General features: G+C 34.2%; 1 protein-coding gene across 1 annotated transcript in view; it reads right to left on the bottom strand.

The window, feature by feature from the left end:
• Positions 1-26,790, bottom strand: part of bru3 (CUGBP Elav-like family member bruno 3) — a 385,675-nt gene that overhangs the window by 66,597 nt on the left and 292,288 nt on the right. The window lies entirely within an intron of this gene.

Here is a 26,790-nt window from a genome sequence, read left to right as displayed (position 1 = left end):
GATGTGTGCGAAACCTCATCAATAAATGCCTTAAATCTTGTTGAAGCTTAGGTCCAACCAGCAGATCATCATTAAGAGAAACGTCGTTGATGCCTTTACTTGATGCATTAAAGACCACGCGAACCTTTGTTGTGTCCTTGTCGTCTCTAACTACAGCATGGTGAGGTAGATAAACCGCTTTAGGATTATCTATGTCTGCTCCATCAACAAGAGTCATATGCTTGAGAGTCACATACTCATCTAGCACCTTTCGATATTCTTCATATAATTTAGGATCTTTTGTTAATCTCCTTTCTAAAGCTATAAGTTTTTTCGTTGCTATATCCTTCGACTGTCCACATTGACATGCAGGATCCTCATTCTTAAATGGTAGTTTGACAACGAACCTTCCTTCTTTATTTCTTACAGTTGTAGATTGATAGATGTCTTCACATAATTGCTCCTCCTTAGTCAGTCTCTTCTGAATCTGATCAGGTTCAGCCTCTAATTCCCAAAAACGTTTGAGACATTCGTCGTCCGGAGTGAAACGTAAATGTAAACTTGTAACATTGTCATTAGCTGAAGATGAATCCGACAATTTACCATATAAAATCCACCCAAAGACCGTATTTTGCGCTAAGAGTTTTCCTTGAGGTTGTTTCATCATGCCGTCTAATAAAACTTCATAGTAAACTTCAGCTCCTAATAAAACATCAATTTTACCTGGTGAAGCAAAATTTGGATCAGCTAGATTCAATTTTTGGAGTTCCAGCCAGTCAGGTGTTTCCAGCTTACAACCTGGAAGCAGCGAGGTAAGTGAACCTAGAACATAAGCATTTACATGATAGGTAATTTCGGGGTTATGACGCGACTTAAGACCTAAAGTTACCATATATTTTACACGCGTTTGACCACCTCCCAAACCTGATACCATGCCATTCACAGAAAAACGTTTGAGACCAAGTAATTGAGCCGTTGCTTCCGTAACAAAAGAAGCTTGAGAACCTTGATCTAGCAACGCACGAATAGAATATGTCTTCCCGTTTCTTGAACGAGCCTTAATTATAGCAGTCGCCAGCAGCACTTGATAGCTTATGTCTTGCTTTGAGAAATTCGCCACTATATTTAGTGGGTTAGCTATGAATGACCCAGATTGCTTCGTTCCGTCAAATTTGTTTTGATTTTTCTCTCCTTGATTAGTAATCGTCTGTTCCATGAACTCTTCCTTATCAAAGTGTAACATAGTGTGATGTCTTCTGCCGCATTTCTTGCAACACGTTGGTAATCGGCATTTCATAACAACATGCGTCGGTTGCAAACAATTAAAGCATAGCCCTTTTGATTGTATAAAATCTCTTCTTTCCTGCACAGATTTCTTCTCAAACTGTTTACACAAATTCAAGTAGTGACACTCGCCACACAGAGCACATATTAAATCGTTCTTCTTGTTATCCTGTTGCTGCACCGATGAATGGAATGATCTAGCCTTAGTTACTGGTTTCTTCACTTGAGTCAACGACTTAGTTTGCTTACTAGAGTCTATCATCTCCATGCTTCGGAATCTAGCTTCTAGAAATTCAACCAGTTGCGACCACGAAGGCATATCTTCCGCCATAAGGCTTATCTGCTGTTCCCATTGTTTATGAGATTCCACATCCAGTTTGGAAACCACAAGATGAACTATTATAACATCCCATGTTTCAGTTCTTATTCCGATATTGTTCAAAGCTTTCAAACAAGAAGACGTTGTATCTAGTAATTGTTTGATACCATGCGAGGAATCTGTATTGATTTGTTTTTGTGAGAAAAGTATCTTAAGAATTGCGTTTGAATTATACCGTTTGTTGTTGTAACGTTTAGTCAGTTGTTTCCAAGCCTCATCATAATTTTGGTCTGTGGTAGCGAAATTACGCAGCATGCTCTCTGGTTCTCCTTGTACACTGCTTTTCAGGTAGTGCAACTTTTGAACAGCTGATAGTTTCTCATTGTTATGTATTAGCGACACGAACATATCGTAGAATGTCTGCCACTCCTCGTATTTACCACTGAACGTTGGTAATTGTATTCTTGGAAGCTTAACTTCATTACACGGCGGGGTATTCGATTCAGGTTTGTGCTTTTCAGTGAACTTGCTCTGTACTTCTTTGAGATCCGACATGTGGGCGATGTACATCTCTTCAAACTCATCATAGTTATCATTAGTAAAGTAAGGTAAAACTTGCTCTTGTTCAGGTCTGATTATCTGAATAAGTTCTCTGTGATTACTGTTGAATTCTGCACGCAACTTTTCTAACGTATCGATCCTTGTGTCCACATAACCTTTAGTTATTCTAATTTTTGGAGTCTTTTTATAATTTGTTTGAGCTTTCTCTAACCTTCCCAGTAGATCAGTTTGATTCTTAAGTAATTTCTCAGCCATTTTTCAAAAATTGAAGATTGTTAAAAAATATTCTAAGTCCATAGAATAAAATCGCAAAAAATTACAAGTTGAAGATTATCCAAAAAATTTCTAAGTCCAAACCGCTGCTGATTTTTCTAAGTCCGTAGAATAAAATCTCAAAATATTACAAGTTGAAGATGACTCAAAATTTTTCTAAGTCCAAAACCACTGCTAATTTTTCTAAGTCCGTAGAATAAAATCTTGAAAATTTACAAGTGTTTTACAATGCAGAGTCCAAAGTCCATCCCGGGTTTCGGCATCATGTACAATTAAACTACTTAGGGATTCACGAAAACACTCACACTAGCACAAATCACTTTATTTAACACTTTGACAGGCCAACTACAACGACAAAAAAATCATAACAGGTAAGTAATTATGCATTAATATTTCTATAGCGCGTTTTAATTTCCGAGCAGCGCCATCTATTGGTGGTTTGCGGAAACAATTGTAGAATTCAGTAAAAATCATTATTATGAAACTATACACTAACTAATTAAAAAAAATCTACTGAACTAGTTTAGAGAACATTACGTAAGTATGACTTTACTAAAAATTTCGTTGAATTAAGGGTTAACAATTAATACTAATAGTAAATACAGAATTGTTTGATTAAAAGAGTATATTTCAGTATCCACTTGCAAATTTTCTCTTTTGCTCTGTCCAAACTTATCGTCATCCATTCACAATATGTATATTCATTGGTGGGAACGCCTCGTAAAATGTAAAGGCATCCGTCGAAATTTATCTTCCGAGTCGTTAGACCGAATAATACTGGCAACTATTTATTTTGTTCTCGCAACCGCAATTGTGAGCTGGGAATCGAATAGTGACAGTCACTGCTAAAGATGTTTATACCAAAGTAACTTTAACATACATGTTTGAATTAATTTGTAAATTTTGTATATTTAAGCGGTATTTATTGTATACTTTATATTTGTACATATAAGTAATGTTAGGAAGAAAATCCGACTCTGTGCCGGTGTACTGGCACAACACTAGCCTTACTAAAATATCCATGTTTATGGCCCCTCACTAATTATTGTGACACTTGACTTTGTCATGAAAGCGCGCCATTCGCGTCAAAGGATTCTAACTAATAATGTTTAAAAGTAAAAAAAGAGTATTTTCATTTAAGTAAACTTCAACTTATAGTCGTATTCAATGGAAATGAGAAATTATATTGAAATTATTAAAAAAAATACCTTTATAATGCGTTATTCACAGACTTATAACAAACATACATGTTATTAAATTATCTAAACTTTCGTGGGACATTATACTAAACTGATATATAAACACGGCGAGCGGAGTAAGCGACGGGCCGCGTCCGCGAAATAATACCAGTACCACTCATCCTGATGATGGGCTCGAAACTAGTCGGTGCCGCCACCGGACGAATATACGTCAGTGTTTAGCCGTGTTTATATATCAACATACATGTTTTTAAAATCTATTTAAAGATAGATAAAACATAGACAGTAAATAACATTGACAGGCAGTAACATGCGGAAATATAATTTCTCATTTCTATTGAATTCGACTATACATATCTAATTAATATAATTTAAAAAATAACAGATAACTGATAACTGCGGATGGCTTTACAAATTTTAGTTCTGGCAATAATTTATTGCTTTGAAACTGATGATAATTTTTAATCTAGCGTATGATACCCAATTGTTTTCTATTTTTCTCGCGTATACAATCACACGTGTATCTTTATTACATTGTTTACGTTGGAATTGAGCAATCACAGCGTCCGCGTCACGTTTCCCCTATCCTGTGTACTTCCAAATGACGAATCGTCAAAAGTTTCAAATTTTACGATGCTAATAAATACAAAAATGTTGAGTTTGTTATCATCGGAATATAATTTACTGTTGTAGAAATAAAATATCGTTTTTCGTACCATTAATAAGGTTGTTCATTAACAAACGTTAAGTTAAGAAAGTACTTAAAGTACAAACAAAATAATTAAGAACAAATATAACTGTGCTTTTAATTATCAAACGGGCAGGCGGACACCTGAAATTGCCGAAATAGCGAAGAGATCGTCGGCCATAGACATACGCTATTGCATATGCGTTGCCTACCTTTATTCGACGGAGGAGGGGAAGCGTAGAAAGAAATATTTTCCCTTCCCATGCATTCCCTCATCCGGAAAGTCCACTTCCAATTCCCATCCTTCCATTATAAGAAAAAGGATGGGAAGGGAAAAAGGACTAAATTTAAAAGATATCTTTCAAATATTGTCAGTATTGCAACTTTATTCGTAATGTTATAAATTTTTTGTAGTGCCTAAAAGTTATGAAAACGGTCCTGCCTTTATGCTTGAACAATACCCTTCAGTTGGGATAGTAAAGGGCTGATTAAAATTTGTACCGGAGTCTTTCTGGTACTCGTACGTAAGTGGTCCGCATCAGCTCATTTAACTCGGATTTATGTGACCGCGAGCCATTCGCTGGGTCGTTCGTTCTCTAATGTAATAAAAACTTCTTGAGGCCCCTAATTATATCTCGAACTACGTGCAGAATAAACTCGTTAATAGTTCACGGCGAGTTTTTATGAGCCGGAAATTTAGAAATCGTTTTATTCAAATTGCTTTTATATAAGTAGTTTTTTAGTTAAAAATTACTTTTTTACATATATCTATACTCAAAATGACATAGCTTTTCAAGCCGGATATACAGGATGATTGAAAAAAATTACCCTTCAATACTTTTCAAATATCGCTGTTAATATTGCTATACTGATGTTTACATGCATATTTATATTTTAAGTACCAAGAATGTTCTTAAAAGCTTACTATATCAACTAGGATTCCAGGTTGGAAACCGTAGTTTAGTTATTACAAATTCTCAACACGAGCCAAAAAGATCGTAACTTAATAGAAATAAAACAAAACAATATGAACATTGCAAACCGTAGGAAATGAGATGAAGTGCGAATCTACTATAATAATGCAAACAAAACAGCTACTGTAATAAAACACTGCGAGAGAGATTCAGAGTATTAAAATAACAACGTATTTGCCTCAAACAAGCAAGAGAACACTATTTAATACAGCGAAAACACTAATGAGTTTGTTTGAAGTGAAACTCTAGCTACACTTTGTGGCGTTGCCATGCTGTTACTTGAGGAGGCGAAATCTCATTTATATGAAATTAGTTTTCAAAATACATATACGCTATCTGTTGTAGGGACTTTGTGGGATTCTTCGTTGTTTTGATTAGAAACAAGAGAGCGTCTGTTATTCGAAAGTGATACGTACCAACTTTATTACCAAAGCAGTGGCGAATGAAAAGTTAAATAACACGAATAGAAAACACACAAGGTTATTCACCATAAGTTTTATGTTTACAATAAAATGCGTAAAAATATGTTTAAATTATGGCAAAAAAAAAAAAACAAAAAGTAAGTGTTGCATACATGCATTTTTAAGAGTTAAATCATAAGTTTCTTTTAAAAGAATTAGGTAGTAAGTCAAGTCAAGTAAGTAAGAAGTCGAGACAACACATGTATAAATTGATTAATTATAAAATATTTAAGAACCTTAACAATGGTCATACATCTATATCTATTGTGTACATTAATTAACTAATGCCATAATGAGTCTTACTGCGATAAACATATCTTAAGCTTAAAATAAACAAATCAAGACATTTCATATTAAAAAGGACACAACGTAAGTGAAAGATCACTATCGTAGACTCTCCTTTATTCCGAGCCTTTCGTAGACGTTCTTTGCTAATAGTATGCAATAGGTCGCACTTTTATAGTATAGAAAATATTTTGAAGCAGCCCCGGTGCAGGCGCGTTTTGTCGCTGAAATAAAATGGATCATCCTGTATACGATACGACGCACAGCTGTGCTGCTATATAATACAGATAGTCAAGTCTAGATAAAGTCTAGACCTTTAAAATTGCAGTGTAATAAAATTGCAAGGTCATATGATTATTATCATATTCACTGCATTTATTCTCGGATTTAATTAATTATCTGTATCTATATTTCAGTACTATCGAAGATAAGTTTTTTTTTAAACTAAACATCAGTCTGACTTCATACCAGTAGCTTTAAATAATAATTATATTAAGTACGTATAAACTAAGCGATGTCAATTTGAAACAGCACGTTCGATTTTTAAATACAGAGTAATAGTCGCTATAAATGGATAGGCGATTGCTTAGAAATAACAGCATTTGTTTCGTTCTGATTTAAACGCGTCTGTTAACGTTACGTGACGGTTAATTGTATCTATATTGTTAGTTCAAAATCCACACCACCTCTTAAAATTGTTACCGTCAGGTCCAAAATGGCGAAATTCAAATGGGCACAAAACACTACGCCTTATAACCAGTCCACTTATAGAAGTCAGTGGAGTAATGTTATATTTCAATTGTTTAAAGTACTCTGTCCTATCCAGGATTTACGATTGCATTGTATCGTAGCTGGGTAGCGATATGAGCGTCTCGTTTTTCGCACATTACACTTGGCAATTGTTTGATACGTTACAGTCGTGAGGATGCAACTTGTTTCCATATGTTGCCGTGTACGAGATACACATTTGCAACTGTCGTTTAAACTTGTCGTATAAATTCTGTAGCTCTTCTATTGAGGACTAACTTTTAAACTTGATACGATTTAACTTACTCTTTTATTGTTTGAAGTTGATTTCTATTTGATTTAGTTTTAATAATCGTACTTCTCACTAATATAAATGCGAATGTTTAGATAAATGGAACGTTGGATAGATCGATGGATGTTTGTCATAACTTATCTCCAGAACAGCTAAACGAATCTCATTGAAAATTATCATAGATGTAGAACATAGTCTGGAAGATGATATAGGCGGACGGAGACGGATAGTAAGATTATATTTTTGTTTTTTATCTAATATATGATTGAGAAATTTATTCATCAACAATGCACAAAGCATCAAATATTAGTAATCCATAACTAATTGTATATTAGTCGAAATGATCATGAATTCGTTGGAACAATTCGATATCCAGATTTCCGCGTGATTAGCTCTCTATTGGCTAAATCGGAAGTGTGCTCCCGCGAGTCCGCTTCTATTTTACTCGGTTCTCATTCAACACGCATACTCGCTTGAAACGGCTAAATACCAACTGAATATTAGCTCGAATTTAACCTACGTTTGTTAATTCCTACAAATATTTAACTATTTAACGGCATATATGAGAATTCAAATTTTAAATCTAATAATACCTTTAAGAATCAGAAATATAAGTACACAATTTGGATTAGTATATCTATTGTTAAAAAAAGCAAAAGTACAAAATTGTCTTTGATCTTTATTATTTTAAAGAAACAACAAAAAGTATATTTGATCCGACTCGATAATCTTTTCGAACATTCAAGACGATGTGTACCAATCTTTATAGCGCATAACATGTTAACACGCGTCGTAAACCGAAACAACTGTATAAAAGGCGAGTGTAAAAGTTAAAATGGAATTCCGGAATTCACGATTAAGTTAAAAAAAACACTCGTCGGCCCAAAAGTATTCGGTTAACAGAGATCTGAGGGGATCAGTAGACAAACTCAGAGGAACATGTTCTCGCCCAAACGTTTGGCCCAAAACACAAGCTTAAGCGGGGAAATAAAGAAGTATAATTTCCTTGTTATCAAAAAAATAACAGAGTGAAACTAAAGTATTGTTAATGACGTAAAATATCATTAATGTTTAAAATTTTAAATCTAACATAAATTATCCCAACAATTTATCGCTTTATTTAATTTATTGCTTTCACAATTGCTAAATATTGTGATTATTATTATATCTTTTATATATTATATAATATTATCTTTTTACGCATTGTGGCATTAATCTAATAACATGTACTGACAATCCGTCGTAATTCACTTCAAATGAAGGGTATCAAAAGAATAGCAAAAAAATCAGTATCGTATTATATGAATTGCATAGAAACGCTTTCCGCTTATGACTTGCACACTAATATCAAGAGTGTCATTTTATTAAGTCCCCCGATAGGATCGCGATGGGGCCGCGATAGCTGACATGTGTCGCCGCGTCTTGCCGATGTGCTGCTCAGCGAACACACTTCTAACTTTCTTTTAATGCCTTCCTTAAAATGTATATCGTTTTGTACTTAGGACCGGCTTTAAAAAGGTTTCGCATACGAAAAGAACGTCGTTAAACTCGTGTTTGAAATTAAATTGTTTTATTATTGTTGTTTTTTTGTTTGTAAGGGCAAAAATAACTGCTTCATAGTTTTCAAACATTCCAGAGTGGTTGACAGTGACCACAGATATAAAACAAACAGTCAAAATATTCTAGTTGAATATATTCCGTTGGAACGCAATAAGTGTGCGTCGTAATGGAAAACGTTCCTTTTAAAAACCAATGTTCAGGTGGGCTGCGTCCTTATCGTCTGCATGCATTCAGCACCAGATTGAGGGTTAAGATTTGCTCATTTGTATTCAAGACGTGAGCTACGCGAGCTAACCCGACGCTTGTACGGAGCTCACGGTTTTCAGCCTCGACGGATCTAAGTGCCCCGAGATTCTATTAGACTATCGCAGTTTTACGATTACAGATCTCTTTAATTTAAAATAAGGATGATCTTGTGATCTAAACTTGATTCTTTTTAAGTATTTTTGTTGTTTTTCTTCAGTATTGAAAGTAATCTTACTTATCCTTTCCTACGAATAAATGCTAATACAATGCATAATAATAACGGCTACGGGGATCTGAATTATATTTGGTATATGTAGAACGTTGTAGAACATAGCCTACGTATGAACCCGGAAATACAATTCCCGCAAGAAACGTATCTTTTAAATTTATACGGAGTCGCGGACGGATGCTATTTTTACATTAAGGTTGGATTATAAATTATATTTTAACATGAAGTTTGGAAACTAATATACAAACACATAAAAATATTCCATACCAAAAATTATACACCAACACATTTATAAAAGTCGCAAGACTCCCCGCGTATAATTACGTTGGCCGGAAAGGTGCTTCATAAAAAAACTTCTAATATACTTAGTTTGTTTTTGTTTCGTAAATTATTATCGAGTGTACGTGCGGATTCGGGAAATAAGAGGAAGTTGTGAAGAAACATTCGGGAGGGGAGCGGGAACGGGGGTGTGCGCATTTATAAAAAAAACTGTTGAAAACACGTCGAGTCACGTCCAACCTTACTGGAATTACGCAAACACGTGAGTAAGAATGAATGAAGACCGTCAGAAAGTTTGTAAACTTCCAAATAAGGATCTGAATGAAAAAGATCTCTGAAGGTTTTTTGATTTGATGCAAATAAAGAGACGAAAATTTATGCCGTCAAAGTTGGTCGGATAACGGTACCCTAGACGAATGTATAGTCACCAGATTTCTAAATTACGTCTGTGTGAATTTATTAGAGAAAAAAGGATGACACGATGGAATTTTAATATTGATATCTAAATGTAGATCCATATATCTTAGGTTATTATTAAATCAATCGTATGATGTCGTATGTATGTCGATTTTGTACAACCTGTAATTTCACGTACATTAATCTAATTTATTGAATAATTGGCAACATATGTAGTTAGTCCTTTAATGGATATTTGATAATAATTACGCGTCGAAGACGTAGTAATTTTCTTTGTATTCTGAACGTTATAAAATTACTGGGCTTTTACTTAGTTTAAGGCTTTAATAAAGCTATTAACCGGTTAATAGTTTTTATAGAAAACGATAACTTTTTAATTTGTTAAAGATAAGAACAGAAATTTTATTTCAAATAACGTTTATTATTTTTACGCCTATCTATAGAGTTTTAGATCTTCTTTTAGTTTAACTTTATAGGACTTACTGACATACTGAATCGGTACGTTTTAGTATAAAATAGGGTCATTTAGTTGATCTACAAGCTTTGAATTTACCAACATACGCTCACGTATGTAGTACAACGCTCCTCCCAAACTAAGTTACTTCTCAAACGGGGCAAATAAAAAGAGAACTTTTTACATCAAAACTTTATTTTCGCGTTCTCCACGCTGATTCGTACGTGAGTTCAACTTGCTGATTACTATATTAAAGATTAAATCGAGATTTGTAAATGCCGAAAAATAATAATTTTATAACAGAAAAGGTCTACTTATATCATATGACGACTAAAATAGAAAACCATTTTAAAGACAATACGTTCGTGGTCTGCGATATACTTGCATCGTATTCCTTATTCTTGCAGTTAAATGTTGTGAAAATAATACATCAGTGGAAACGTACCTTTATATAAGAGGTGCATTTATAAGTTTATGTTCAATCTACGTCCGGCGCCGAGGTGACTCAATTACGCAATATTTTTCACTTGCGCTCGGTAACCTCGTATTGCTTTTAAAAGTCTTTCTTTTGAAACATGATAGTGTTTTGTCTTTTCATCGTAAATTGTTTAAAAGAAAAGAAAAGATTTTAATGTTTACTAAGGATTAGATAATGTAATATATCGAATTTTTGTTCGAGAATTGTAAATAATTAGTTTCTTAAAGTATCAAGTGAATAGACAAAAAAATGATAAATTGCATAAGCATTATTTTGTACGTATATCAAGTTTTATTATTTTACCTTTCTATACTAACTGTAAAGGCGTTTGAAGCTTAACTGAAACAATATTTATCGCAAAGAATTGGAAGGTCCAATGGCGACTTAGTGCAGTTCTATTGGAGCGTTTCGTTGGCCTTTAGCGGGAGTTCACACTAAGTGGATTTCTAACTTGTTTCATTTAAAATTGCGATGTGCTGCTAAACTGTAGAATTCACTTTTGGAATGTTCCAGTCATTGTGCACACAATGAACGTAATTAGTAAGAGAGAGTTCTATACAGGGTTGAAAAGTTACGTGTTTTTATACATTTTATACGTAGACCAACAAAAATAAATTTAAACTGCATATTGTATACGCAATATTATTAAAGGAAATAATCGTTTACAAAGTATCGTCTTTGTAACTTAGTGTCAATGTATGATCAACCTTAGTGTAGATTTAGGATGAAAAATCTACACTAAGAGACTTACTCAGCGTCTAATTAACTAGTCTTGGTGTGGCAGTGAATAACAGTTGTCAATGACAACTACTAACTTAAGGATATTTCTCGTTAGGCCGATCAGCCTAACGATCAATCGGCCATTTTTTTCCCGTTGGACCGATTGATTCTATCGATTTTTTGAGCCCAATGGGATATACCTGATACGTCCTTACTTAATGACTTAGTTATATAAGAGTCAGTTTCGGTTAACGTCAAGAGTGACACACAAAGAACGTTTTCGGGGTTTCGCGTCGCATCAACGGGCATTGTGTAAAAGTCGCATCGGTAATGGATTAGCGGTGGCCGGTCACAATGGTCACAGCGAGATGCTACGCTCGGAAATTGGACGAAATTGACGCGCCGCGGTCGGCTGGATTTCACTCTATTATTGGCCGACCTCTATTGATATCTGTATGAATCTAGTTTGTACGGCGGTGTGCCGCTTTGATGTTAATTAAATTACAATTCGTTTGTTGCGATATTCGGATGTATTTCATTGACCTTTTGTAGAATATTGGAGCTTTGGAAGTTACGAAAATGTTGTGTACATTTCAAAAGTCGAGTAAAGTTTCAACATATCAAAGATATGTCCAATAATTATTTAAAACATTTTATTAAGCAACGTTACCTGATATTATTATATTATAATTACAAGCAAAAAATGATCCATGAATTTCTAATAAAGGTTCTTCGAAAAGGCTTTCTCATATCTTAGGTTTATACATAATTTAAATAAAGTATTTAAACAGAGTACGTACAAGATCATTTTCTCACAATTGTTGGTTAAAGATCCATAGTAATCAAGAAAAGCGCAAATTTTTTTAAAGTCATCCCACAAGATGGATGTCGACGAGCCACAGTGTAATTACTTAACACCGGAAAAACTGCGAGGAAATCGATCTTAAAGTAGAAAAAAAATCATCAAATTGGATTTTGTTGTCTTTCTTCAATATTCTTGTTTCGTTAATTGCTTTAAGTTAATGTAAAAATTTATTATGATTTTGATAAAATTTAATCAATTGAAAGAATAGAAAAAAAAATGGATACGTGTGTAAAAAATAGACATATTTTTATAGTGTTCCTTATATTATATAATACATAAAATATGTTTTGTGCTACATAACTCCTTGTATCCATTTCTCATCTATTCTTCGCAACACTTTATTGCAAAATATCTCGCGTAAAAACAAATACTAAGCACATAAAATAAAATTGGGTTACGCATACTACAGTTACCGGCAACTTTATATCCATTTGGTAATAAATTATCCATTAACGAATGTCCATAAAGTGGAACGGAACATAAAATACGTAGATTTTAGCTGGAAAAATTTGCAAATAATCTATTGAATATATTTTTATGTATCATAATTTAAAGATAGCGTTGTTCACATCTGTGCAAAATACCCATTAAATTTAATGCATATTAAATAGTCGTGCATGATTAAAATTCTGTGTCTGTAAAAATCCATAAAATTAAAAGGGTAACCACGATGATAACCATGAAATAGGACCTAGATTTTATTAAAGTTTTCTTTTAATAATTTTATATCGCTTTCAATACAGCTAGTATTGTTTGTAATTCTACGAATTATTGTTGTCAGGAAAACCACAGGAAAATACTGACACGATGTGTTTATATTTTCCTAGCGTTCAAAGAGAGGAGAAACCTGTTCTCTGAATTAATTTATGAAATATCAATAAACAAACAGTGCAGTTATAAAGTCACACATCATTAGTGGAAGCAACCGATTATTGTCGTGCGTGGCCGAACTCTGTGGTTGTCTGCCTTTCTGCTTTATTCGTCGCGTAATGAGCACTTTATTAAAAAGCTTTTTCAACGCGATATTAACGGTCGCCGCATTACTTTATTAATAGATTATTTTTACCAAAAATGTTTTATTTTAATGAACATTAAATAATTAACATATACCTAAAAGTCAAATATTAAATTGTAAACCTATATTACTGACGAGGCTAGATTAGCCGACTAAATTATAAAGTACACACCTTTGATTTCCTAGTCAATATTGTTATAAGAATATTAGAGACGTGTCACGATTAGTTTTGGGTGAGTCTTCGGGAAGTTGTAACATTGTTATCGCGGGGGTCCTTTTAATTGGGAAAAGTTACTTTGAGAAGAAAAACTCTAGTCCCCGAGCGCCCCCTGTCGGGAGAACGGGTGAATTTGTGAGTGGCCATTACTATAGAAATAGTTGTTATTGCATGATGACTTATTTTTTTAATCTATATAAATTAATGATGAAATAGAACACGATTTAAAAATATCTTCTTGTTATAAATTTATTAATTTAACAGGATCGTAATATTAGAATTTAGTCATCGTTTGATTTATTATTTCCATTTAATTGCTTTGTAAATTTAAAGAAATAAAAACATTATTTGAGATTAGCTGGTATGGTTTGAATAATAGTTGAAAGGCGAATTTCTGTTGCTAAGGTTTTATGTTTTGAAAATCGTTGGGATAATGGAGCTTAAAAATGTTTTAATATAACATAACATTTCTTTTTATTTGCTCTTTCCACTCACGTTAAAAGAATACCGAACCAAAACGAGGTGAGGAGGTAAAAAAAGCTCTTTAATATTTGATGTAATAACATTTACCGGCCAAAACGGCACCTACAGCATTAATGCTACTTGTCACGCTTTTTTCGCCTCAACGAACACTTAACAGAGCAACTTTAGGTTAATTTGATTGCCTAGCCTCGTCGATAATGGAAGCGCAGACATCCAGGTACGTGTGAATAGCCGCCACCCGACGTAAACCTTCTGAAAACAATGGTGACACACGAGGCCGCCTCATACACGCGACGACTATTGTACGGTGTCGCGATAAAAAAGGTAATTATGAAGGTTTTTATTGCGACGCGCGAGGGTCGCGAACTTTATGACGATCTGTAGACAACACAATGAAAACGGTACGAAACAAAATTCACGAGGAAGGGGATGTTGTACAAGCGCGATGGACGACGGTACTCCTGCACTCATTAGACCCTAATTACGAGCTCCCAGAGCCGACCTTCGGTGCGAATTCGAAATTTATATTTTTCGCCCGTTCTTTGCCCCGCTCACGAATTCTGATTTTAAACCAATAAAAAGAATCGAGGGGCGGTTCGAATTTTAAACGGTTATTGTTTCCTTTTTATGTTAATGGCCAGTATTGAAATTGTACAAAACCGACGTTCGGATATTAGAACAGATCGCGTAACTTCGGTAACGACCGTTGCGATGGAGTCGCCGAACGTTTTTATTGCTGTTATTGCCCTCGTTGCCTTCGCATTGAGTCGAGATTGTTTTTCTTTTTAAACTCGGGATGTTCTTCGCAATTTCGCAAGCTTCGTGTTATTAGCGTAAGGCTTGGTAAAAATATAATAATCTCTATGGAGCGCTTCATTAAGACACTTTAAGAGGCTCGGCGGCGATTATCAGGCCTGATACGTTGCTCGGCAACTCTATGCGCTAAAGCATTTTCCCGCTTCCTCTTCGTCGAATAAGGGCCTTTGTAATTATAACTCCTCTTGATTGTTAATACAAAATTGTTTTTAATTATTTTTAATAAAAAAAAATCTTTGAGAAAAATCAATTTAACGTGACAGTGAATGAATTTATACGTATATTATTTGTTCCAATTAAAGGAATATTACTTTCTACTTACTTACATAGTGGTCTAATGAACTCACAGGGGTTCCTCATCAAATGCTAACTGTTGGTGGTCCAACAACAAGATTAAATTTATCACCATTACATCTCTACTCCTCATAAGTTGTGTTTTATATATTATGACACACTGACATAAATAAAAAAAACATATTCTTTTCAACCGTTGTCATATAATGAAATAAAACAAAATAAACAGCTGTGTGTTTTGAAAATAGGAAAAAGGTGAAACATAAATGACAACAAGAGACAACTGTCACAAAGGAGGCGGTAACGGGTCGGCTGAAAACTAAGCCGTCCGTGGGCCGTTTGAAAGGAGTTAGGCTTCGCTCATAGGCCCATCGGCGCGTGAACGGTGCCCCGGGGAAAACATTCAAACATTAAAACCTTCCGCACGCTCGCCCACCTCGCCATGCGTTACAATCGCTGGACCATATTTTAATGTCATGTTTTGTCTACACAAAACGTCATGTCTTCTTTTTTTTGCAGGTGCTATGCCGCTGCTCTCTGTTGGTCGTTTCACAAATCGGGAGCACCATTAAAAATAATGATGCGAAATTTTACATGACGGTTTCACATGCTCTTTTGTGTCGGGATATGATAGTAGAAGATTTCGTTTTATTGTTGAAGTGAAAATCGTGTTTATACAACATTTACTTGGTTTTGTTTTATATAACAATTCTATTGAATGTTATATAGGTTTCTAAATTACGTTTCAGATCACAGAATGAATTGATTTCTGATATTAAATGGTATTTAGAAACTGACACGCAAGTCTAACACGCGGAATTGAAAGCCGATATCTTCTTGATAGCTTTCATAATGGATGAAGCGCGAATCTTGTATATCTTAAGCTTGTTGCGGTTATAATATGTATGACTACGAGGTAACGTCGCTTTGAAACTTTACGTGTGCATTAGTTGATGAAATTTATTACTTGTAGATATTTAATGATAATTTTCGTATTCCGAATATTTAAATGTTATTTCTTTTAAAGTTTAAGTTCAATAATATCGGGCTTTCTTATTTCTATTATTTTTAATAAATCATATTTAACTAAATTGAATCTCACAAATTAAAACGACGGAATAACGGCGGCATACTCCCGACATGATTGTGCCTGCCAGGGGAACGGATGAGCGCAGAAGACGCAATTAGTTGCCTACGTGACCTTACTGACGATTTTTGTCCCCGTGAAACACAATACCTTCCTAAGTTGCATCTATTGTTTGTCCACATGCTTCTGTTATGGAAGCCTACACTGTAAGAATGAAAAAAAAACTTTTGAAACTTGCTAATACAGCTGTCGTGTAAATCAAGCATCACTTACCCGGAAGGCAGTTTAACTCGAGTTCAACTCTATCGACTTGTGATGAGTTTTAACGATTATTTTATACAGCAAAATGATAATTAGGGATCTCTCCGGATGCACTGGGGCGGGGTTAAGTGAGTCGTTTTTAAATCGCAAAGGCTCAAGGTCGAATGTAGATGATAGCCTAATTTCACGCTATTTTATGCAACACATACCTTTAGTGAATAAAAAACTAATTAGATTTATCTACGTCACACAGTTCGAAAGTGAAATAGCCTTTACCCTGTCAAAAATTGCCGAACGACCTTGACATTTCCCTATTTAAGAACTCAACTATAAACTCTCTTTATGGAAACTAAACTATCTCTAAATAAACTGTACATAAAATATATATTTACTATGAGCCTATATTAGACGGCATCCGATAAGTTGGGTAAAACAAATAAATAGGAGAAAGAGGGGATGGGATTCTCTTTTATTTTCCCGTCGGCCAGGGCACGGGATTGTGTCTGGCCGCCAATGTTTACGTGACCCCGCTTTATTAAAATTCCTACTTTGGTCCGATTTTATTTTTCTTTCTTATAAGACGCTGCTCTATGGTAAACTTAATTAATTTTAACTACGCCTCGCTACGAGCGCTCATCGTCTATGGTAATCGAATACGTTTTACTTAATTTAATTTTTTTCACCTCACTAACGCCTTAAACTTACATTATTACGTAGGCTCCATTAAATTTTGAATTTTAAAATAATTTAGAAAGATATTTTAGATAAAAAACCAATAATTGATCCTAAAACCAATCCGATAATTCTTTTAAATAGTTAGTATGGGAGAAAGTACAGGAAAGGATTTATACCCTTTTACGAAAGATTAGTTCTTAAATCGCTATTCCTATTTTTAGATATTTCAAAATAATAAAAATGTTCATTGATTTACTAAGCTAAGAAAATTGGTTGAAGATCTGTTATAGAGTTTGGCCATTGATAAGTACACATCTTAAATTATTAATACGACAGTACGTTTCCATAGTCAATGTATTAAAGAGTTTATTCGTTAGTCGTTAGATTTAAAATGGTTCGGGCGTTGCAGTCGTTTCTTCGTAGAAATGTAACACACGACTCATTTTTCAAACCTTAATTGTTCTTGTAGCGATGAAAGTGTTTAAAATAGATAAACGTATTATATGTACATATATTATTGCTTTTGTAGAAATTCGATCTGAAAATTTAAATGGTTAACATTGATTTTAAGGAGAAATTATTATTTAAGACTAAAAGGCTTAAAGATTGTTAATGGATAAACAGTAGGAGTTTTTTTTTACTTTAAAAAAGATATTTAAAAGTAGATAAATAGTTTTATTAAATTATTAATTAATCCATTTTCTAATGCACCGACTGTTTATAAAACAGAAAAATATAACGGGTTTTTACACTCTTTTCATGTGATTGAAATTAGGCCACGAGGGGTGTCCTATAACGAGAATAATGTCATCGCAACGAACTCCGTTCTAAGTATTAAAAGACTTCATTTGTATTATAATAAACTGCAATAATTCGATATTAGTTTTTTTTAAAAACGCATGAAATTCTGCTATCATTTTACTATATTATTATTTTGATTTCTAATTGTAGATTACAAAGAGTAATAAAGTAGATTTCAATCAAATAGTTTATCTACAAAATAGATATTATATATAAACTAAAATGACTCTATTATACTAAAGTCTATCAAAACCGCTTTCAATCTATAACTTGGGCGTGCGGGTGACAAGTCATCATTTCGGCTCATTGTCGTCACATTGTCGTCGGGTTAATGAACAGGGATACCATTTCACCCGCACCTCCCCTCCCCATCTTACCCCATACTTTCGTTACGTAAAATGAGCTGGGACCTGTAACCAAGACATCGTATCCCTGATTCATTATGTGTTTATTTAAAGCATCAATCTCTATACTTAACATAAAACAGGAGTGACTGTATGTACCAAATGTAACAAAAAAAATTGTCTGTCCGCAAAAACACGTTTTTTTTCAGGTAATCTTCTAACGCCTGGCCTAATACACCCGGATATGTTCATAGCTACTTTTTTTTAATTCCGCTCTGGCAGAGTTGAGGTCGATCGCTAGTATCATAATAAACCTCTTTGCACCATTACGCTTTAGTTTAATACCTCAAATACTAGGTTTATGTTCAATTTACGCCAAGTTATATTGAGTTTGCGGCTCCGAGCGTCTAATTTTATAAACGACGTTGCATGATAATGTTACAGTATACTCTAGGCATCCTCATAATAACTATATTTGTGTGGGTGTTAAATTCACTATATGATAGAGAAAATTATAATATAACAAGACTCTACATAGATAATAAAGATATAAAATTCTTTGAGATAAAAATCATTTATTGATACAAGATTGTTACAAATTTGGATTAGGATTTATGTTGTTTGTGTTTTAGTGTGCGTTCCCCAATATATGTCTACCTAATGTTACATGAAATAAATAAATAATTATTAAAATAATATTATTAAAAATAAATTTTAATCAAGAATGATTAAAGTTATTCAATCAAAGTTTTATGTAGCAATTATTTAGTATATACTCGTACATATATTTATATTTATGTTTATAGGTCCCAGTCGTAATTACAAGACCTATGGTCTTAGGTAACACCACAAAGCATTGACAGAGCTATCCAGATTAACATCAGTGAAGTTGACGACGAGCTCGGTCCTTCGTAAATAACGTAGCTTCAAGACGTGTCATTGTGAGATGCCGCGTAGCTACCTCCACTCGTACCGTCGCAGTAATACCGTCTTCTCTTGAGCTATTACCTTGTCAGTAGATTAAATTATATTCAAACGTACTGGCCTTACATTTATTAAACGTCTTAATTGTTCTCTCATCACCGTGAACTTAAATATGTTAAGTGTATCATCAACTGAATGTGTTTGCTGAATTTAATAATAGGAGTTGCAGAGATACCAAGATACGTGGAGACGACAAATTTATACTCGTAGTTAATCATATACAATACTAGCTGTCGTCCGCGACTCCGTCTCCGAAAAACTTGTATTCTTCCAGACTATACTCTACCTTTATGCCAAATTTCAGCGAGATCCATGCAGCCGTTCTGAATATACCTTATACAAACATGTTTTAAATATTTGCATCTCTAATATTAGTAATTTTACAGTCATTTTTTTTCTGATTAGTTAAACGGGTAAAGGTTAAGACGTAACAATTGAAACGTCAACTGAAAAGGCGTGTAATAGGCCATCGATATTATTATATCGCTGTTTTGAATCCATCAACTCGAATAGGCGGTGACTTGGCTTATAAAGTGACGTGTCACGCTGTGTAACGCCGCGTCACGGTGACTCGACTCCAACGTGACGCCGGGACGTGAATTAATCGCCACTTGGAGCTATTCCTTACGGCTGAAAGCACCTGGTGACTGATAAACGTGTTGTTTGTTCGGGGAAGCTCGTCAAAGTAAATTATTTCTCGAGCAACGTTCCCGCTGATTTATTTAATCAACTACTGAGAGTTTTCAATGAGATGTTTAATTATATTGTTTAGTTATAATTGAAATTCTACGCAGTAGTGGAGAATATAGAAGTAAATTAAAGATGTTGAAATAAGCATAATGGTATTAAAAGCGGTGTCCTTGTAAGAAATAAAAGTGTCGTAATATTGTTTCATAGGCTATTTGTCTGATATTTTTCATCGAGATCTGAGCGCATCTCTATTAAATAATCTGTTGTATCCGAGAAGATTGCGTCATTACCCTGATATCGCTGCGATAATGATAGATAATAAATCTTTACGCAGAGAACATAAAAGTAAAAACCATGACTAAAATATAATGTTGAAATCTGTACAAGTCACTGAAAATTGTACAGAGTTAAAAAAAAACTAGAACAAATTCTTTTCTTTTCACACTTAAGACCACACTTGAAGAGTTTTTTTTCTAAATAAAATAACCATTAAACATAACTTATTACTGCATCAATGCGATCTATTTAAAACTTTCTTTTCTTGTCTTGTTTATTACATTTCACTTGTACCTAAGTATGAAATCAGTACAACATATCTGACCTAATTTTATCGTTCAATATAACATCCAAACGATTTGATACTTAATTGAATTCGTATTTCATATCAGAGAAGCGAGCTCACAAGTGAAATTCTTTTTTTCTACATAGTTGAACAATCCCCCCGGGCCAGGGCTTAATGTAACAAGGCCCGCTGAGGATATTCATGGAAATATGCCTCGGAGACAGGGTTGCGACGTTTACAATATTTCCTTGATTTATTTAAAATGAAATTTGTTTAGCGATACCGTACATAATATATTGATTATTTATTCAAGTATCATTATGAATAATAAAAATAATTGTTCTTAATAAAAATATGCTTCGAATTCGATGAATTTATGATAATAATATAGATATATTGTCATCCCTGAGAGGCCTTCGTTTTTACTAATTGGGTATTAGCCGTAAGTCAGAATGTCTTTCTGTAATTAATTTTTCCTAGAAATCTTTTTATCTACAATATTATTGAGCTTTATGTAGTTCTAGGGATTTTCAAGCAGAGGCAGTAGTCGTCAGCGTATAATAAAAAAAAGGTGACGTAAAAATGTACTTCACAAAGTTTAAAATGTTATAAAAAAAACATGTAAAAAGTAATAAACATAACAATTTTGAAAGTCCTTAAACATCACAAAAAATGATAAAACTTAAATTGCTCCAAATTTGAAGTTCTCAAATAATAATTAGTTCCCACCCTCGTCACGGCGTCACGTCAACAGCGGCGAGCGTGTTGCGGCGGAGCGCGTGTTGCGATAGCCAGCGTGACAGCGTGTTACCCACGAATTTAATCATAGTAATATCGCGGCGTGTTTACAAGATCTATGGTTTAATGATTCGGTTCTTAAGATTGCGTTGAACACCTAACTCAAAGACATGGAGTAAGACTGTGTCTGTATGGAAAATATTTTTAAACGTTTTCTTTTTTTTAATCTTTATGTTTGGATGATACACGAGCTGTAAAATGAAATATTCTTTTTTCGATTCCTGTTAAGTATAAATATAAACAAAGCAATAACAAATTAGTCAAAAGCGAATGATATTGGGACTTAGAGAGTTGAGGGCTCTAGAGATGTGCCGAGTGGAGCGTATGAACAATTCAAAATAATGATTCCAGCGGACATGAATTTAATACCTTCAAGGGTTTGAAGTATCGTCGGAATACATGCCTGGAATAACAATAAAGCAAATCATATTGTTAGAAATATGTTTTCAGTGTTTATTTTACATATTATTTGTGATTATTAAAGGTCATTCTACTATTTAATAATAAATAGTAGCTAATTAGTGGAGAAAGAAGTCTTTACGAAAATTTTGATAAAAAAAAATTGTTTGCCAATATTTACACCATATTAAATGCACAAAAAATGTTAAAGTCATTTTTACTTTTAGGTACTTGTTTTGTTTTTAAGGAATGAAGTTATTAAAGAAGTTTGGCTTTTCGATACGCTATGAAGAGAATTTGTCGCGCAGAAATGATTGAGTCGCCGAGAGCGGCAGCAGGCAACCGCACGTGTACGTCGGCCTTTGCCCGCGGCGCCGCAACTGTCACGTAACGTGACCGTGACGACGTGCTCGCGGTCACGCTCCACAATAGTATCGCGTAACACGTCACTGAGTTAAGCACGCTTATGATTCATAATAAATATTTGATAAACGATTTGATATATTTAGGTATTGAAAACCATCAAAAATCTCTACAATTTTAGCACATTAATTAAAACTTAATATGAACTAAACTTAAAATTAAAATACTGTATATGTTGGAATATTTAGAGCGTGTGCTAGATGTGAAAATAAAAAAAATACTTATACAGAATCAAGCTTTTGTAAGCTTACGAGCTCGCTCCGTTTCAGCTCTATAACGTAATTCGATCGCCGATCATTCTTTGCTAGCAACGTTTCTTTGACAACCTGCACTCGACTTCGATATAGAACAAAAGTATAATGGCGACTGTACACTAGTCGATCGCAATTTCCCAGCTGTCTTGTGAAGGCATTGACGTGGCGTCAAATCACGGGACCGTTACGTCACGATACGGGATCACTGAGTCGTCACTTCGAGTCTACACCAACCTAAGGTTATGAGATTGTAGCATTACGCTACTGAGTCGCTACGCAGTAACCGTATGGGATTACCGTGGCATCAAACTACGGATCCGCTACGACGTCACGCTACAGTTTTGTAGTAAGAAGCGTTAGTTCTCACGAATCTTTACCTATGTATTTTAATACACATTGGTTTAACTGAGAGACAATTTAACGAGATTCAGAATATGGACTGAAGCCAAATAAGGTGCGACCTAGGATAAAATTCCTCGAACCACGTCAATGTGTCGTGCGATCCGAACAATGTTATTCTAATAGAAATTTCAAAGGTTCCAATTGCACAATTCTACTAGAATTATTATGTTCTTTGAATTGCAAGTATTGTCTAGTAGTACAGAAATGTGTGAAATAAAACATTTACATTTCATAATTAATGTTACAAACATAATCTCAATTTTTATTTAAATACATAAATAATTTATTTTGACGTCCAACAATAACTTCTACATTATTTTCAATCACTGCTTATGTATTCAGTCCATTGGGTCAATGATTTTATTAATTTATAATTATAATAAAACATCTTTATTACCTTCGTGACTGTACCAAATCTGTGTAACTATTCACAACGTATTCTGTTTACAGAATAGAAAGTACTACGCAAGATTTTATGTGGCAGCGTTATCGCGCTTTTAGTTTTTATTACAACAATGAACCAACTATCAAGTTAAAAGCTTCCGATGAAATCTTAGTTGGCGTTTATGGTTACAAGGAAGTAATACGAAAATACACTGAAGTTAAATAACAAATTTAGTACCGCTTTGCTTCCTTTAATTAGGAAAGGAAACCATTTTTAATAAAAGTACCAATAGCTTAAGAGTACTTATTAAAAAAAATTACAAATTACATTTATTTTGTAACCGATATTAATTAGATACGACCCACATATATACACTTGCCGCTGTAAAATTGTCTGATTTCAATTATATTTTCATACAAATTCTTATTAAAGAAATATATCGAAGGGTACAGCTGTATTCAGTATGAACCTTGAAGCGTTGAAAGTACATAAACCCTATTTTACTTGTTTCACATCAACAATGGGATTATATAGGCTCAGGGAGTGTTAAGCGAAATTTTGCAAAGCGAAAGGACTAACGGGGTCTGAATTATGCGATTACATTGGATTCCAGTTCGTAAAGAACACGCAAATTCGATTTTCCTTCCAAAATATATTCATATTTTATTTTTTCATTCACTCAAGAATTGTCTTTTGTTTGTAAAATTAATTATATAATAATTGTGATAAAAATTAAATCAAACGAGATGAAGAATTACATTACACGATACAAACAGAATACAAGCGCTTATTTTTTAATAGTTACTTTATACGTAAATAACAAAACTAAAAAACTTTAGAAAGACGACGAGCCGCTGGTGTGACATACAGGTAGCATGTCGCGACATGTCAGTCATTTTATCAGATCTTTTGACCGACAAGGATATCTGATTCGGTAGACATAAGTCAAACTAAATTATATCAGCTCACTACCGCCTCTCAATGTTAAAAAAGTGTCACAAAGTTATTCATACTGTAGGTGTCAGGGCATTTTTTCTTTTATACTATTTTGTATGCTCAATGGTTTTACTTATTTTCCGACAAAACTAGCAGCGTCTCTATTCCTAGTATAGATATAATTCTTTGATTATAATGATAATGCGCCATGACTCGCGAATAGTCGAATAAAACACTTGACATATACATTTACAATAATGGTTCGTACCACACTTCAGGGTAGCCAGTCGCGACATGTCGCTAGTTTCCTTGGCGGTCGTTGGTAATGCGTCATGAATCGCTGAGTGTCAACACAAAAGCGGCTCATGTGACACGTGGCGGGTAGGCGTCTGTTTCATTCGCTCCCTCAGAGACCGCAGACAATACGTCACTGCGACCTCGTGAGACGCTAAGCGTCAACTAAATTGGCGATATTTTACGATCCAGCCGTTACTGGCGCCGTAAAGAGAGCGGGTTTGCGGCAATTTTACGATAGTTATCGCCGTGACCTGCACCCTTATTACGGTGAGAAACGACGCTTCGTGCCGGGAGATGATATTCCACTGATCATATTCATTCTTTAGTAGGTTTAGTGCCCACTTTACTAATCTCAGTGGTTACGTAAAATAATGAATAAAAACACATTTAGATCTTTTAATATTTACTAGGAACAATATAGACTTTTAAACGTCAATTAGTGTAGATCTCATAAGTAGCGGTAAGTTCTTAACTAAATTTAGGATCCTAATTAACGGATATTTTCAGATGAAAGATATTTGTGTAGAAAAAAATGTGTCATACGCTTTAAGCGTTAATTATTTGTCTATGCGTACGTGTAGATCGCTAATTTTGGTAAACAAAGCACCCTAAGTATATTCGATTTATTATATAGTTAGAGTATCGATATAGTCTCACAAAATATGATCGCGCGACCGAGCCCGGTACTTGGTTCCGATAGCGCGCTGAATGCTGGATTAAACAGACGTTTATCGACCGTTAGCAAATCCTCGCTTCACCAGAAGTGATTTCGTTATTTAACTGTACTCATAAAGTGTAGTTATTACCCAATATGTTACAGTTATAAAGTACATAACATTTCATTCAATAACATTTATGTAATGGTAAATAACATATTCAGTACATTTTAATATAATGGAAATGGCAGTAAACTATTTTTATCTCTTATTTTCATTTTAAATTAAGAATGTGTTTAAGTAGACTGTTACATATTTTCGTAGCATATCCTACGCTACCCGGTAGGCGCGGTTACAAAAGTTTTATAACATTAATAACAAATTTTTAAATTAATGAACAAAACTCATTTATAATTTTTCATCATTTTCAAAAGAAAAGCAACTGCTATGAATGAAGTATTTTGTCGAATACTAACTTGACTCGTAGCTTTTCAATTTGTCGTCTCAAGCATCAAAGTCAGAATGCAAGACTAAAATCCCGCTTAATTCAAAATGAAATCCTCGACAACCATAACGCAAAGAAGCTCATAAAAATGATTTTATCGCCCGCCAAGGCGCCGTTGGTAATTAAAGCGAATTAACAATTTGCCGCGCTGTTCGGTACATCTGTACTTAATAAGTTTATCGTTCAATAATGACAGAATAGGCAGGCGTTTAAGGCGTAAAAAGCTTAATGTATACATAAAGACAGCCTCGCTTAGGCAACTAACAAACCGCGCAGCGCTATTGCGGAGTTTACGGTCTAAACTCAATTAAAATCCGACGAATTTGGAGCGGGAACGAAATGAAATTAAACTTGCGTCACACCGAGACGCTCCGTCGCGTCTGCGAATATGATGTGCCGAGCGGTGTCGCATCGACGTAAAGGAAGTTTCACACAAGGGTAGCGCTGTGTGAAGAAACAGCAGCTCAGTAACATTTTTGTTTGAATAAATAGTTACAGTCAAAACAGAACTGTTCTGTCTGGGTGTGTCCGTTAAATCAATTGCAGTAATAAATAGTACAATAGGTTGTTCTGATTTACTATGCTGCCCTCGTGTGAAGATAGCTTTACAATACAAAATAGTATAGTTGATACGAAAACCACATAGTGTACTATATCGATATTTTAAGGCAATGCGATTTATCGTTTGTTTCTGAGACGAAAATTTGTGTATTAAACATAATGTCATCCCTGTCATCATCTTTAACAAAACAGAGATATCAATATGTTTCAATCAGAGATTATGGTGTCGGAAACCTACTGTTACTTGCTTATAGGATTGTCATTTTTTAGTGATATTTACGAATTAAAATGGAAGGTTAATTTGTTTTATAGATATTCTTAACTATTGTGAAAGCAAACAAACGTGAATTTAATTAGAATTTAAATTTTACTTGTTCACTACTTACGTATACACAAATTATCAATTTCCGAAATAGATGAAGAGTAAGTTCAAGCCTCTCTGACTTTGAAACACAGGTGAAATTCACTTTCAGTACTAATACCACGTAAATCTTCTCAGCGCCGAAACCTAACGACTGAGAGAAATTTATTTCACCGCGAGAGCCTTAAAATTCTTTCTCTCAGTCTTGCCGCTTGAATAAATTTGTTTCCAGTGACTAAGGTGCATGTCAATGGAAATAAAAAAGGTTTTATAG

Source organism: Papilio xuthus, unplaced genomic scaffold (assembly GCF_000836235.2).
Source record: "Papilio xuthus unplaced genomic scaffold, Pxut_1.1 DF828952.1, whole genome shotgun sequence".
Classification (NCBI taxonomy): Eukaryota; Metazoa; Arthropoda; class Insecta; order Lepidoptera; family Papilionidae; genus Papilio; species Papilio xuthus.
This window is presented reverse-complemented; position numbering and strand designations above follow the sequence as displayed.